Here is a 14,827-nt window from a genome sequence, read left to right on the forward strand (position 1 = left end):
TATTCCAATTGGACTTCAGTTAAAAAATACGAATGCAACAACAATTCCTTAATGCAACAACCACCATAAGATCCTGACCGATATCTGGTTCAACGTACGATCCGTTCTGGCCGCTTTGTTTTTCATCGTTTGGCATCACGGCCTCTTGTAAATGGTAGCACTGACAAGTGAATGTATAGAGAAACACGAAATCATATGAAGTAAATTAGAAAAGCTTTTATTTGAGGGATAAATTTGATATTGAAATATGTTTTCTACTTTATTATTTAAGGACCTGCATCTTCTGTTAAAACTCTTTATTCAATGCTGCCATGTTTCTGAAAAAAAAATTTCCATAGAATACATTCGGTGGGAATTGATCGTATTATTGAGTTTAATAACTAAAGAACCTAATATCAGAAAAGAAAGTTGGTAGCATTGAATATAGTGAGTTACACAAGTTTTATGAGGCATAACCATACCACCTTCATCAAAAAGTTCGCTCAGCAACCAACAGCTGACGGCTTAAGTCCACCGATTTGAGTTTGTTTCAGTAGGTTGTCACATCTGTGACCAACATCTCTATAAAAATCGCCACTTATCGCCATTATTACGCCCCCCTTGAGTAAATCTGCAAGTGTTTTCGATTTTTTACAGCTTTTAAAATGGATTTGAAGTTGAGACATAGAGTTTGTATTGAATTTTGCCCAAAATGCGATGTAGATTCAATGCTCGAAAACCTTATAAATCTTGAGATACTGCTTCGGTAATGATACTCTACAGAAAACAGCCGTTTACAAATGACCCGAACGATTCGGAATAAATCGTGAGTCCATTGAGGCTGATGAACGTTGTTGTAAAGGCAGGCCGTCAATATCGAAAACTGATGAAAACATCAATAAAGTGAAAGAAAAGTTGATCACCAAGGACAGATTAACAGGCAGAGACCATTATGAGACGTTTACCTGTACCAATTCGACAAAAAAAGGAAAGGATTTTTGGGAAAACAACTCGTGGGTTTTGCATCACGATAACGCACATATGCCATCATCATCCGTGAATTTTTGTCCTAGAACAAAACGAATACCATCCAACAGCCATCGAATATACCTGATATGGCTCCCTGCAATTTTTTTCTGTTTGATGAAGTCAAAAAGCCACTACGCGTAACGCGTTTTAACAGACCAAAGGAAGTAATGGAAAATCGAAGACGGCTCTGATGGCTATACCACAAATAGAGCTGCAGAAGTGTTCCGTGCGCTGAATCAAACGCAGGCAGGCGATGGTATCACTTTTGAGGAGAAAACTTGTATTTTGGCAAATCTTATTACATAGCTCCCTTGTTGCTTTCACATATTTTGTTGTTGTTGTTTTTGCAAATTTTTCGACAAGCGAGCAGAGTCCAGATATTTTGAATCTATTTTACATAACGATTTTTTTTTTTTTTCAATTAAAAATTTATGATTAAATCGTCATAACCTTTATAGCGATCCGCTTCAGCCTGATATCCAGCAGACAGAACACAAAATTCTACCAGAGTTACCTGATGTACGCGAGAGAAATTGCGTAAGTAGATGTTAATCTGAATGCGAGCATCTCCATTTTATATATGAATGTATGTATGTATATGTGTGCTAAAATAAGACTTATTTATAGCTGGAGCAAGTAACGTTGCGGGAAAGGGATTCCATGCCCGCAAATGTAAATATACGTTTTACATATTGGCAAGTTAAAACTGGCAATGCTAATCTTCTTAAAGTTGCCAAATATGACTTTGAGCATTTATTAATTGTCATGGGAGAAGAGCTCACTTACTACTTTTTGAGCAACTCGAAGAATCAAACGAATATTTCAGGATTTACGGCAACACCGCTAACGTATTGTAGCTGCTGCTTAAATACAAACTATTTGAATGTAATTGAAGTAATCAAAAATCATACCATAAGAACACTAATTAAAAAAAAAAGGCTGGTTGTTTTAAATGGCAATGTTTTCTAAACTAAGAACTATAGACTTAGACGTAATTTTACATAATTTAAGTCAACTTATCACGTATTTATTCCTAGCCTTAATTCCATTTAATTTAGAAAACATAGATACATAGTTTGAATAAAATTCCACCAAATATGTCACACAAAATATCATTTTTCGTAACGCGTCAGAGCGAGCTGTCGAATCTGAAGGTAAAACAAATAAACAAAAGAAAATATTCTGAACCTGGTGACATGTTGAGTAACAACCTCTATGTTTTACGAATACGGATTCGAACCGATTGCAAGAAGAACAAAAATGTTCGTCAATCTTTCCAATCTGTTAACCACGTCTGCCTGTTGAACGTCCAACCGACAGTTTGTTACCAGTTTGTCGAGTAGAGCATTACAGAGCTCTAAAACATGGTACCACCACCAAGATAGCCTTTACAGTGTGCCACTTACCTGTATCTTCAAGAGTTTTAGCCCTTTATTGTTGTCACATTATTGATAAGATTCCCGAAAATGGAAAAAGGTTCAAAATCTTTGAATTATCGGCAAGCGAAAACCGTAACAATAGAAATTTTATTTGTGTTGTCCTTCTTAATTTCGCGTTGTAAAAAACCCTTGATTTAAAGCAAACAATAAGCACTTGATTAATTCCTGAAAATAGCCAGCCGTACACACTGTAGCCATACTAAAAACTAAGAAAAACAAACACATTTTTTTTTGGAATATTTTTTTTAAGATAAAAAGTTCAGGAACTACATATAAATATATACAATATATATATAATTGGCGCGAACACATCTATTAGGTGTTTCGCCGAGCTCCTCCTCTTATTTGTGGTGTGCGTGTTGATGTTGTTCCACAAAGGGAGGGACCTACAGTTTTAAGCCGACTCCGAATGGCAGATATTTTTATGAGGAGCTTTTTCATGACAGAAATACACTCGGAGGTTTGCCATTGTCTGCCGAGGCGCGACCGCTATTAGAAAAAACGTTTTCTTCATTTTGGTGTTTCAGCGAGATTCTCTCTGAATTCCGAATGGTACTCACGTACCAACCCATTCGGCTACGGCTTCCGCGTCAAGAACAATAAAAAACATAAGTGTACTCAACCATACCGACAACCAACACTACGAAGTAAAGGGTGGTCAGATTTGAATTACATTTCCCAATAAAGTCTTTTTGACATATCACGCGTGACTAGTGCCAAACTCAATACATATTTTTTTTCAGTGTTCATTAACATTTTATCAAAGAAAGACTTACACCTCAACAACGTTTACAAATCATACATTTGAATTACGAAACTCCACGCTCCTTGAAAAGTATTCATCGGGGCTCAGATCAACTTATGGTGCTCAGGGATGAGTCCCATTTTCGACTTAATGGCTACGTAAAGTAAAATTGCCATATTTGGGCTGAAGAGCAACCCAAAGCCATTTAAGAACAGCCATTACATCCATTGAAAACCATGGTTTGGTACGGCCTATGAACTGAAGCAATCATGGGCCCCTTACGAGGTTTGCGCCAATGTGACTGTGAATCGCGAACGCCATCCCGCCATGATAAATGACTTTTTGCTGCCGGAAATTTAAGCCCCTGATCTCCACAATATTTGGCTCCAACAAGCGGGAAACATGACAGCTGTGCTTAGTTGCCATACAGCCTATTTTTCTCTGGTCTCGGACCAGTGGATTGACCACCAAGATGGGGTATATAAAGTCTAAATGCTTTGTGGGTAATCCATCTTCGATTGAGGCATTGGAAGCAAACGTTACTATAGTTATTTTTCGTTGTTTTTTTTTTTTTTCAATTTCAAATCCGATACCTTTGATCGGCCTTTACTTAACTCGAACGCAATTTTGATCTAGTCGTCTGACATACCTTCTTATTCACAAAACTAAAACACTTTACAATCATGTGGTGCTCATTGTACATATCTTCGTACATATTTCTAATGCTAAAATGTTACCAGAATATGATATACAAATTTTAAATTAACTTTATAAAGCGAAATATTAGTTTAATTTTATTTTTGGTCTGCCTATCCTTTTTCCGTCCTCTGTAGAGACAGTTTCTTGAAATTTTTTCACTAACCCTTGAATTGTCGACTCATTCAGACGATTATTTCCACCGAAAAATCACGAATTTTGCAATTAGTTGTTTTTAAACATCGACCTTTTTCATAATGAGTTTCAATACTTTTAAGGCGCTGAAAAATATCACAGATGACATAAAAAGAAGGTGTATCATCTACGCATTATTCACTACTGATAGCTAGGCGTCATTTTCGACAGACTCTTTACTATTATCGAGAGCTTACGAAATCGAATTTGCGATAGATTTAGTGACAAAGCTGAATACTCTCCAGGATTATAGATTTAAGCTTGGATGAGTATTTAGACGATTTGTTCACAGGTTAACGTCTAGAGCAGGTAGATTATAACAAAGCATAAGGATGACTCATCAAGTCAATTCTTCTATAAGTATGAGACGAATTCTAGAACTACAGATATCACCGGCTTACTGCGCATTTTCCATTCATACGACATTTATTTGATTGGTGACTCCGGTGAAACTGGAGTTTTGAAGACTGTTAGTATAAGTTTCTTTTTAGCTTTTTTGCTCACAAATGTTGTGTAAAGAGTGTTTCATAGATCTGTGAATAATTGTCTGGACTGAAAGTCGAAGCGAACGCAAACCAAGCACATTTGCTTTTTGCATGAGCAGGTATTGTATTTGTCCTTCCTATACACAGTGAGTCAATGGCTGAAGGAATACCTCTTCGTTATGGCTTCCTCAATCAATGAGTGGAAGCAATGAACTAATACGAATGATATCGTGAATCAAACAAGCAAATGATATCGTTGAAGATGAGATTCCCAGGTCATCGCCAATCAAAATTCGGAATAAGAAAATCGCAAAGCCAGAAGCTATTGTTATGAATGCAATAATTCTGGTGGATATAAGGACTGTTAAGGGGACTACTCTGTTTTGCTACATTTATCTACTATGTGATAGAAATAAATATGAAGGTAAGCTTCAGCTGATTTTTGTGGATTTGCTTATCTAAATTTATGAAGTATTTTGCTCGCGGGTAAAAGGAATATTTGTAAGATGTGTTTTATTTTCAATTCGAGATAAAATAAAGTAAAAGTGATAAATCGAACTTTTTTAAGAACGATCTACGGCTAAAGTGGCTCGCTTCCTGAAATAGCCGACAAAAGAAGGCTACGGCATATAAAATAATCAGATGGCACGTTGTGGGTGGGTAAAGGTGGTAATAAATAAATATTTTTGTATTGAATTAAAATAAAATATTTTACAGCATCGCGCTTGTTATTTAATGGCGTTATCTATCTATCTTATATTGACTCTCTATTTGCATTGTTCAATGTGTTCAGAAGTTAGTTATTTGAAGTGCTACGCGTGTGCTCCAGATTCAAATCGGCACAATGGCATGAAAATAGGTATGTTTTATCATGACTTAGCAAGTGGCGTTCCTCTATTCGGACTGGATTAAATAAAAATAGATTGGCAGCGCTAGAATAGAATTGCCTAAAATTACATTTGTTGTTGTTGTGTCAAATAATGAGCTATACCAGTTTGATGAGGTATTAGCAAACTTGGTGTTGTTGTCCTATGCAAATTTTTCGTTACGTGAGTAGATCCTAGAAATAGCGAGCAGAGAAGTGGCGAATAGAAGAAGCCTAAAAATAATTTTGTAAGAATGTCGTGAAATTCGGTCTCAAACATTGCATATATGTATGTCTGTTGTTCAAATGAACAACGCTAAGGCATCAGAACATCGAAAGAATGTTAAAAAAAAAATACACAAAAAACACAGGAAAGCAAATTCAGAAATAAATTTAACAGAGCGTAGGTCAATAGAAACGCTAAAACAATGGAAAAGGGAAAGTAAATGATTGGCAAAGGTCGCGAGGTACCAAATAAAATTGTTACATATGTAGGCTGATATTGATGAAAGGCGTTGACAAACAAAGTTCAGCTGAAACCCGTAATAGTGTTAGAATAATTCTTCCTCAGGCCGATTTCTATGGAAGAACAGATCGAAACAAACCATTTGTTAGTGCGGGATGCGTAAAGTCCAGAGAGCAGTTTGTTAAAAGTCATTCTAATAAACCTTTTTGAATTACATTGTTGCTGCTTATGAAAGCAAATTTAAAACAATTTGTTGCAAAGAGCTGAAAGATTGGAATGAAAGCAGGATATATTTCAATTCTATGATGAAAATGACCACATACACAGAGTGCAGAGATGTCGATGTGAAGCCTCAGTTTATGCATTTGTATTGCTCATGGGTAGGTTCGCTGAAATAGCGAAACATTTTCCTATAATATCTCACAGAAAAGAAATGAAGTTAAAATATTATATTCCTGATAGCAGAAAAGAATTGTAGTAAAAATGCTGATAATATAATTTGATTTGCATTATCAATAAAATATTTACTCTCACCAAATAGAATAAATCATTTGTGTATTCAACAAATATTTTTAGTTTTGGCTTATCTTGTTTTCGACAGAAAAAGAAAAGAAAAACGTATGGCACAATAAATACAAAAGGCTAAGAACTTAGAACCGACGTCGTCGCCTCGGCCAAATATTCACGCTGCGAAGGCTATGATATATATTCGGAGGGACCAAGTTGGTGTTATTTATTATGAACTGTTACACCAAGCGAAACCATCACTGGGGATAGGTACCGACTTCGATTGAGCCGAGCCCTACGCGAGAAGCGGTCGCAATACGCGGAGAGACATGAAAAAGTGATTCTACATGACATCGCTTGGCCTCACGTTGCCAAATCCGTTAAAACCTACCTGGAAACACTGAAATGGGAATCCAACCCCACCCGTCATATTCTCCAGATATTGCGCCGTCCGATTATCACCTGTTCCGATCGATGGCACATGGTCTAGCTAACCATTCATTTGAAGACATCAAAAAATGGCTTGATCCGTGGATAGCCTAAAAAGATGAATAGTTTTAGGGACGGTATACGAGGCAATAGCAAACCTCCAAGTGCATTTGTGCCATAAAAAAGCTCCTCAGGAAAATATCTGCCGTTCGGAGTCGGCTTGAAACTGAAGGTCCCCCCATTTGTCGAACAACATCAAGACGCACACCACAAATAGGAGGAGGAGCTCGGCCAAACACCCAAGAAGGGTGAACGCGCCAATTATATATATGTATATACGGGATCTACCAGAAAAATGGGAATAAGAAGTAGCCAGTCATGGGCAATACTTTCAATGATTTCACTTGTAGCCATTTTTTCAGAATAAAGTTGTATTTTCATCAAAAAAAAAAAAAAAAAACAGCGAGAACTTAGTTGTGCACCTACTTAAAACTAATGCTGATTTAGTAGTTTACTTATTCATTCACATTAAGGAATTTTGTTAAGAAAGTTAAGAATTTTTTTATACTTTTCTAGAAGTTTTTACCAAAAACACGCCGTAATGTACATTTATGGATTCCTTTCTTTAGGGATAAGACCAGCCGCTGAGAGTGTGGGATAGACTAGACTTAAAAGATGGTGTGTACGAAAATTATGTATGTATATATTTGTAAGTTCGAAGATTTTTAAACTGTTAATCCGATTACAATGACATTTTAATGGGATGTGGTGAGTATATCACAAAAAGTTCTCAAGTGTTTTGGATTCCCTAGGTGATATTACGAAAACTCCATTTATGATTTGATTTGGTACTCGGAATATGTATAAGTACATTTATTATCCAAAAATAAATGTGTTTTGAAAAAAAAAATTAATGAATGAATCCGATGAAAGCCTAATCCCACCCCACTAGATTGTTGCTGGAGCCGAGATGCATATTTATTAAAATCGCATTGATCGTGTACAATTGGTCATAGGGTTTTAGAGATATCGCCAAATAACTATTTCTGATTAAAAAAGAAAGTAAGTCATAAAAATTTGTCATAAAGGGTGTTTTTAAGGGCCGGTGTTGATTTTGAATAAAATACAATTTTTTTAGAAAATTATTGTCATTTCTCTTTATTATGATAATACTAGTATGGTTCAATTACGTATGGTACATAATATCGGCCAAATAGCCGCCGCGGACTCAGTGGCACACCTCCATCCGATGGCCCAAATTTTCGATGACGCTGAGGCATAATTGAGGTTCTATGCCGTTACTGTGCCGAATTATCTCATTCTTTAGCTCTTGAATTGTTCCTGAAAGAAGTTGACGTTTAGGTGTGGTTCACATTCAACATCGGCGCTTGAAATTTAACCACCCTTTATGTGGCGAATGAAAACATTTTTTTTGTTTGCAAATATATAAACATTTTCGATTTATATTGTAAGAAATGTATAATAAACATATTTTTAAAAATTTATTTACTCATTACTCGAAACAAATAATCTACAGAAACTAGAGGATATACGCGTAAATGAAAAAGTCGTAAAATAAATGAAAAGTTATTCGCATGAGAATAAAAATACTAATTGTTGCCATAACTATAGGGGTTTTTGTGACACCATTAGCTTGCTTTTCTAGTAACAAATTACTTGAGACAGTAAATTTGAATTGTAAAAGTGCATATTAAACTTAATAACATTTTTTCTCGGAGGGTAAGAATCCAGGTATCAAACTTGAAAGGCGAAAGGGAAAATTCGAAGATGAACGAGAAGAGCTGCGTATACAATCTTCTGAGTAACAAATATACATACGAATAGATCTGTTCCAAAAATAATAAAGCATAACAAAATCATGCAGAGTTCATAAAACAATTAAAGAGGCTGATTTCTGGCGGTACTACCAGGCGTTGAAAAGCTAAGAGAGCAACACGAATCGCCGTCAGGTTTTTGTGTAAACAGTTAAAATGGTAAAGCTTTAAAATATGTTGAATAATATTTTAAATTCTCGAACATATCGTTGCAAGTTGCTTAAGGCTAGCGACTGTGCTTGGAATTTACATTCCTCATTTCTCATTTTCTTCTGCTCTATACACAAGGGCTGGTGCTTATTTCAGCGGGGAATGAGAATGGTAGCAAGCGCACAAGCGGTACTCCAAATGTTGCAAGGTTGCAAGGCTTCTTTAGCTTTACCGCAGAATTAAAGTGAAATAACATATAAAAGAGTAAAAATGAAAATTAATCCAAAAAATATAAATATTACAATAATAAACGTTAAACAAAGTGTGTAGTGACCGTGCAACATGCAACGAGTTCCACTTTGGTAAAGCCACCCACCACCAAGTTCACACATACCAATGTATATTGGCAGCTGATGCAACGAATAAAATATTGTACCTCTACATGTATATGCATGTACTATGATGGAACCGTTCGGCGAGTGCACAATCGCCTTAGGTCTTAATATCCTGTACAGCTTGAAGATAAAAATTAACGTAGTTTGGCTTGAAAGAACTTCCAGCATACACATTTTTTTTCCTTTTGGACATTTTTAAATAGAAACTTTGTACAATTGCAACTTCTTCTTCTTCTTCTGCTTGATTGACGCGATAACCGCTTACGCGATTTCGGCCGAGTTTAACAAAGCGCGCCGGTCGTTTCTTTCTTGTGCCAATCGGCACCAATTGGCCAAGCCTAGTGAAGGCAAGCTCTTCCTTCCAACCCCGAGGAGGCTTTCCTCTTCCTCTGCTACCATTAGCTGGTGTGGCATCGAATACTTTCGGAGCCAATGAGGTAATATCGCTTATTTAATTTCAAGTCAAGCTCTTCTCGCTTAAGCTTTCCAGCGCAGTGCGCCATCGAGTATGATGCCTAGATATTTGGGCTCGTCGACGTATGGGGTTATGGACGCATCGATGAAGATTCAGCATTTTTCAGGTAAAACGCTATATGCGCTGACTTGCTTTTGTTTAGCTTTATCTTCCTTTCTCAGCCCATTTAGCAATAATGTTGACAGCTTCTTGTAACTTATTGGTTGCGTTTTCGAGAGTGCTATCGACGGCAAGTATGGCAATACCATCCGCAAATGTTGCAGTTACTTGCTGATTTGCCACTGATAGGTCGTGAGTATACAGGAAATATAGCAGAGGACCCAAAAACTTCTCTGTGGAAAGTCTGCGTTTATAATATATTTTACAGAGACGAATATGTATTTTCCTGTTTTACGCAAGAACACCCACGATCAAGGTATTACAAGGGCACCTCACAATATTGCAATGGCAGCATGGAACTGATCTTCGCTTCGTGCCGTTAAAAGCTTGCGGTATATGTAGAAAAATGGCTTGCACACTTTTCCTTTCTCGTAGCGCTTTCTATGGTGCTTACGATTCTGTGAACTTAATCGAGCGCTGAATGATTTTTTCTGAAGGGAATCAGACTATTATTTTCAATGACTGACTATAGACGTTTCAAAAGTATTTTTTCCAAGAGCTTCGACATTACTGGTAACAGAGATATATTAACCAGTAAGAAGACACTTCGTTGAGTGATGACTCAAGCTTAGGTACTATGGTAGCTTCGCCGAATTTCTCATATTTAGGTACACAACTAAAGCTGAGACATTTGTTAAAAGAGCTGGTTAAATAGACAATGCAATTTTTTGGCAGATTACGAAGGACTTCAGCCGAGATTAAATCAATTAGTGGGAACTTTAATTTTCTTTATTTCCTTACCAACTTCTGCTGATGTAACTGGAATAATGAACTCTCAATGAATCTTTTAAGAAGAGATTTACTCGAAGCTGAGTTGGCAATCCCTTCTCCGGATAAGGATTCTATTCAGCTTAAGGATGAAATCGAAAAAGTTATTTACGTATTTGATCTCGAGGAGAATCAATACTGCTGCGGATTTATAAGAATATTTGAACAGCAAAAAATACTCGTTCATACAAGTCCGAAAAATTGTTTATGCCTAGAAGTCAGCCAAGTCTTCTGTTTTTGCCGAAAAACATTAAAGCCACTTTTCAACGGTTACTATTTGACTGAATAAATAAAAGTTAACTTTTTGCAGTCACTTTTGTTTTTTTTCAAATAAAGCACAAATCAAAAAGTAACTTTTTTATTACAAAAGTCACTGCTGCAATACTCGATTGTTTTAGTTTTGTTTGCTGTGCCCAACCCTTTTTGAAAAATTTTATTAATGCATAAATCTTCTAATCAAACTGAAATCACGTAACATTTAAATACTTTAACATTTTAAGTATGAAATTAATGAAAAAATTTATTACCATTTTTCATGTTTGTTATCGTTCGGAATATTTTGCAGGTTTCTCGATTTATACGAATTTATTTTTTTGTATTCTTGCCCAAAATTTCTTACCTATCAAGTTGGCCAATCCTAATGCATGCACATACCCCTATTTATATTAATATTTCAACATATTTCTTAATTTCAGCAGGCCAAAGGTACCTACCAAATAGTGCAAAAAATTGCTGTATTTTTGTTTTACATTTCTTGTTGCAGTCATTGTTGAAAATTACCTTTGCTGTGGCACGTTTCTTATGAATGTGTGGCTCGTAATTGTGCAACAAAGGCCGACTGCCATAAACTGCTCTAGTATACAATATAAACCCGAGTATTCGCAATGCAACAATTAGTTTTCTTGTTTTTGTTTTTACTGTACATAGCTGTTTTTGTTTTTCTTGCAACAATGCAAATTTGCAGTATTTCCTGTGCCGCAATTTCTTTGCCTTGTTGTGTAGTGTAGTGTGCGCCAGTGTAGTGGAAAATAGTATATAGAAAGCGAAAAACTGGGTAGTAAGAAAGTACAAAATAAATTCATCACTCATTTTATACTTGCCCCAAATGTTGCTAGCAACATAACCACTTGAAGCGTGTGGCAGAGTGCAAGGTGTTGAGTTTATAGTATACACGTGCAACATGGACTTTAGCTGGGTGCAACAATAAACAATGAAATAATATGCAGGCGCTTTTATTGCTGTTATTGTAGGGCATATATTTTTTATGATGTGCATGTGTGCGTATGCGTGTGTATATGCGAGTGTATCACAACTGAGGTTGGTGCCGCTGATGGCCGGAAACAAGTAGTATTACGCCGTTGAAAGCGATGTGAAAACGAATAAATGAAAATAAAAGCTGTCAAGGCTGCACGAGACATAGCAGCATACCGCACTGTCTATAGTTTTATACAGGAATGTATAAACGTACATTACATAAGCTACATACTTACATTAAAGCCGAGTATACTTTATCTGTGTATATGTATACTACGAGGGGTGCCTTTTATATGTCGGGATTAGAGAACAAAAACAAATTTTAATCATCGAAAACCACTTTATTGTTTTTCAAAATATTCTCCATGAAGATCTATACACTTTTGCATGCGTTTGAACCAAATGTCGAAGCACTTTTGCCACTCTGAATGAGGTACCTCCAAAACGTGCATTCTGAATGCCGCAACCGCTTCTTCAGGTGTCGAAAAACGTTGACCTCTCAGTTTGTTTTTTACGTATGGGAATAAAAAGAAATCATTCGGTGCCAAGTCAGGACTATACGGCGGATGACCCATTAATTCGATGTTTTGGGTGCTCAAAAATGCAGTTGCTTGAGCCGATGTGTGAGAGCTCGCATTGTCCTGGTGAACAGTGATCCGTCTTTGGCGATTGGTTTTCCTTATTTCTTGGAAGACAACTGGCAAACAAATGGTTGTGTACCACTCAGAATTTACTGTTCTGCGTTGTGATATGTCCAGTTTTACCGAAAAAACAGGCGACCATTTGCTTGGAAGTACTTCGTGCGCGAACAACTTTTGTTGGATTTGGCTCATCTTGAAACACCCATACAGTCGACTGCTGTTTACTTTCGGGCTCATACGCGTAAATCCATAATTCATCACTTGTCATGATGTCATAGACGTGTTTCGAATCCCCGCGATCGTATTTTTTGAGCATTTCCTTCGACCAATCGACACGAGCCTTTTTTTGAGCGATTGACAAATTGTGTGGGATCCAACGCGAACAAATTTTTTTGCCAGTCAAATGTTTATGCAATATTGAATGTATGCTGGTCCAACTGATGCCTAAGATTGTTTCAATCTCACGATAGGTTACATGACGATCTTGCAATATCAGTTCGCGCACAACATCAATGGTTTTCGGAACAACAACTGATTTTGGACGACCTTCACGAAATTCGTCTTGGAGTGAACTAAGACCACGATTGAATTCACCATACCATCGATAAACACTGGTCCTTGATGGAGCTTCATCGCCAAAAAATGAATTAAGTTCATCCGTCCACGTCGAAAGTTGTAAAAAATAATCGCACGAAAATGTTCACGATTTAATTCAGTTTTGGACTGAGATGAATCTTTTAAGTTACTGTAAACAACACAAATAGCGCTAGTATTTCAAAACATTCTGAGTACGAAAAAGCCAAAATATGTCAAACTTTGCGATACAGCTGTCAGTTGCCAGATTGCAACACCAGGGTTGCCAAATCCCGAAATATAAAAGGCACCCCTCGTATTTATATATACAACATACCAAGTCCAAAGGGTCCTTCAAAACACGTGTCTAGATATTGCTTTAAATAAACGGTGATCAAATTGGAGGTACTTGGGGTTTTTTGACAGATCTCTACTGTAAAATTATTGGGTATGGGAATATATTTCCGCTCTCGTAAAAGAGGTGTCGCTGCTGATACTATTTTTGTGTTCGCTCTAGTAATATACTGGTGATTTGATGGTGTATATATGAGGTCGCAATCGCAGTAGTTGACATACTTTTGAAGCGTAAAGATCCTTTTTTATTTGACGTCAAAAATGTGTACGTTCGTCCCGAAAAAACAGCATTTGCGGAAAGTCTTGCTTCACTATTGCCTTTTAAAGAAAATTGCAGCGGAAATGTGTCGTATATTGATCAATATTTACAATATTTAATCACACTCCATCAAATACAACTTGCAAAGAGTAGTTTCGACTCTTCCAAAGCAGCAATTTCGACGTGAGTGAATAGATCGCGAAGGGCACCGAAATTTCGAAAATGCGTTGATACTCAACTACAACAATTATTGGAACCCTTGAAGATATAGATATATAAAGAGTTGAATGTTGACAGATCAACCGTCGGCATGCAACTGGGTGCCACATCAATTGAAGGAGAAGGATATCAGGTGACGTTTGGTGACGTGTCAGATGTTTCTTTAACGGCAGAAAAGAAAAGGTTTTCTGCATCGCATCGTCACTGGCGATGAAAAATGGATCTTTTATGATAACCTAAGCGTCGAAAAAGTTGGAGCCTGTCAGCCTTCAAAGATTATGTTGTGCATCTGGTGGGATCACAAGGATGCCATCTTTTATAAACTCTTTAAACTATCTGAAACAATCCCTGACGATCTCAACCGACTACAGCTAATTTGTTTGAATCGAGCTCTCAAAAAGTAGCAGGAATGGGACGGTAGATATGACACACTGATTTTGCTGCATGGCAACGCCAGGCCACACGTTCCTACATCGGTCTAGAAACATTTAGAGAGACTGAATAGGGAAATCTTGCCCCACCCGCCGTATTCCTCAGACATGCACCTTCGGATTACCATCTGTTCCCCTCAATGCAGTCAGCCCTTATTGGAGAGTGGTTCTCTCCTTACAAGAGCATCGTAAACTGGCTCAATGAAAGAATCAAATTAAAAGAACTCCTTCGTCAGAGGAATCCGTATGCTGCGAGATGGGGTAAAGTTGTAGCTTCTAATGGCACATAATTCACATAATATCACGTATTTTTTAATTGTTTAAATAATGCGTAACTTTGGCTAAGAAAGAACGGAATCTTATTCCAACAAATACATAACTTTTTTAATATTCATTAACATTTCATCATGGAAAGACTTACAAATCGTACATTTGTATTATGAAAATCGACGCTCTGTGGAAAGTGTGCATCGCGCGCT

The sequence above is a fragment of the Anastrepha obliqua genome, chromosome 3, assembly GCF_027943255.1.
Source record: "Anastrepha obliqua isolate idAnaObli1 chromosome 3, idAnaObli1_1.0, whole genome shotgun sequence".
Lineage (NCBI taxonomy): Eukaryota > Metazoa > Arthropoda > Insecta > Diptera > Tephritidae > Anastrepha > Anastrepha obliqua.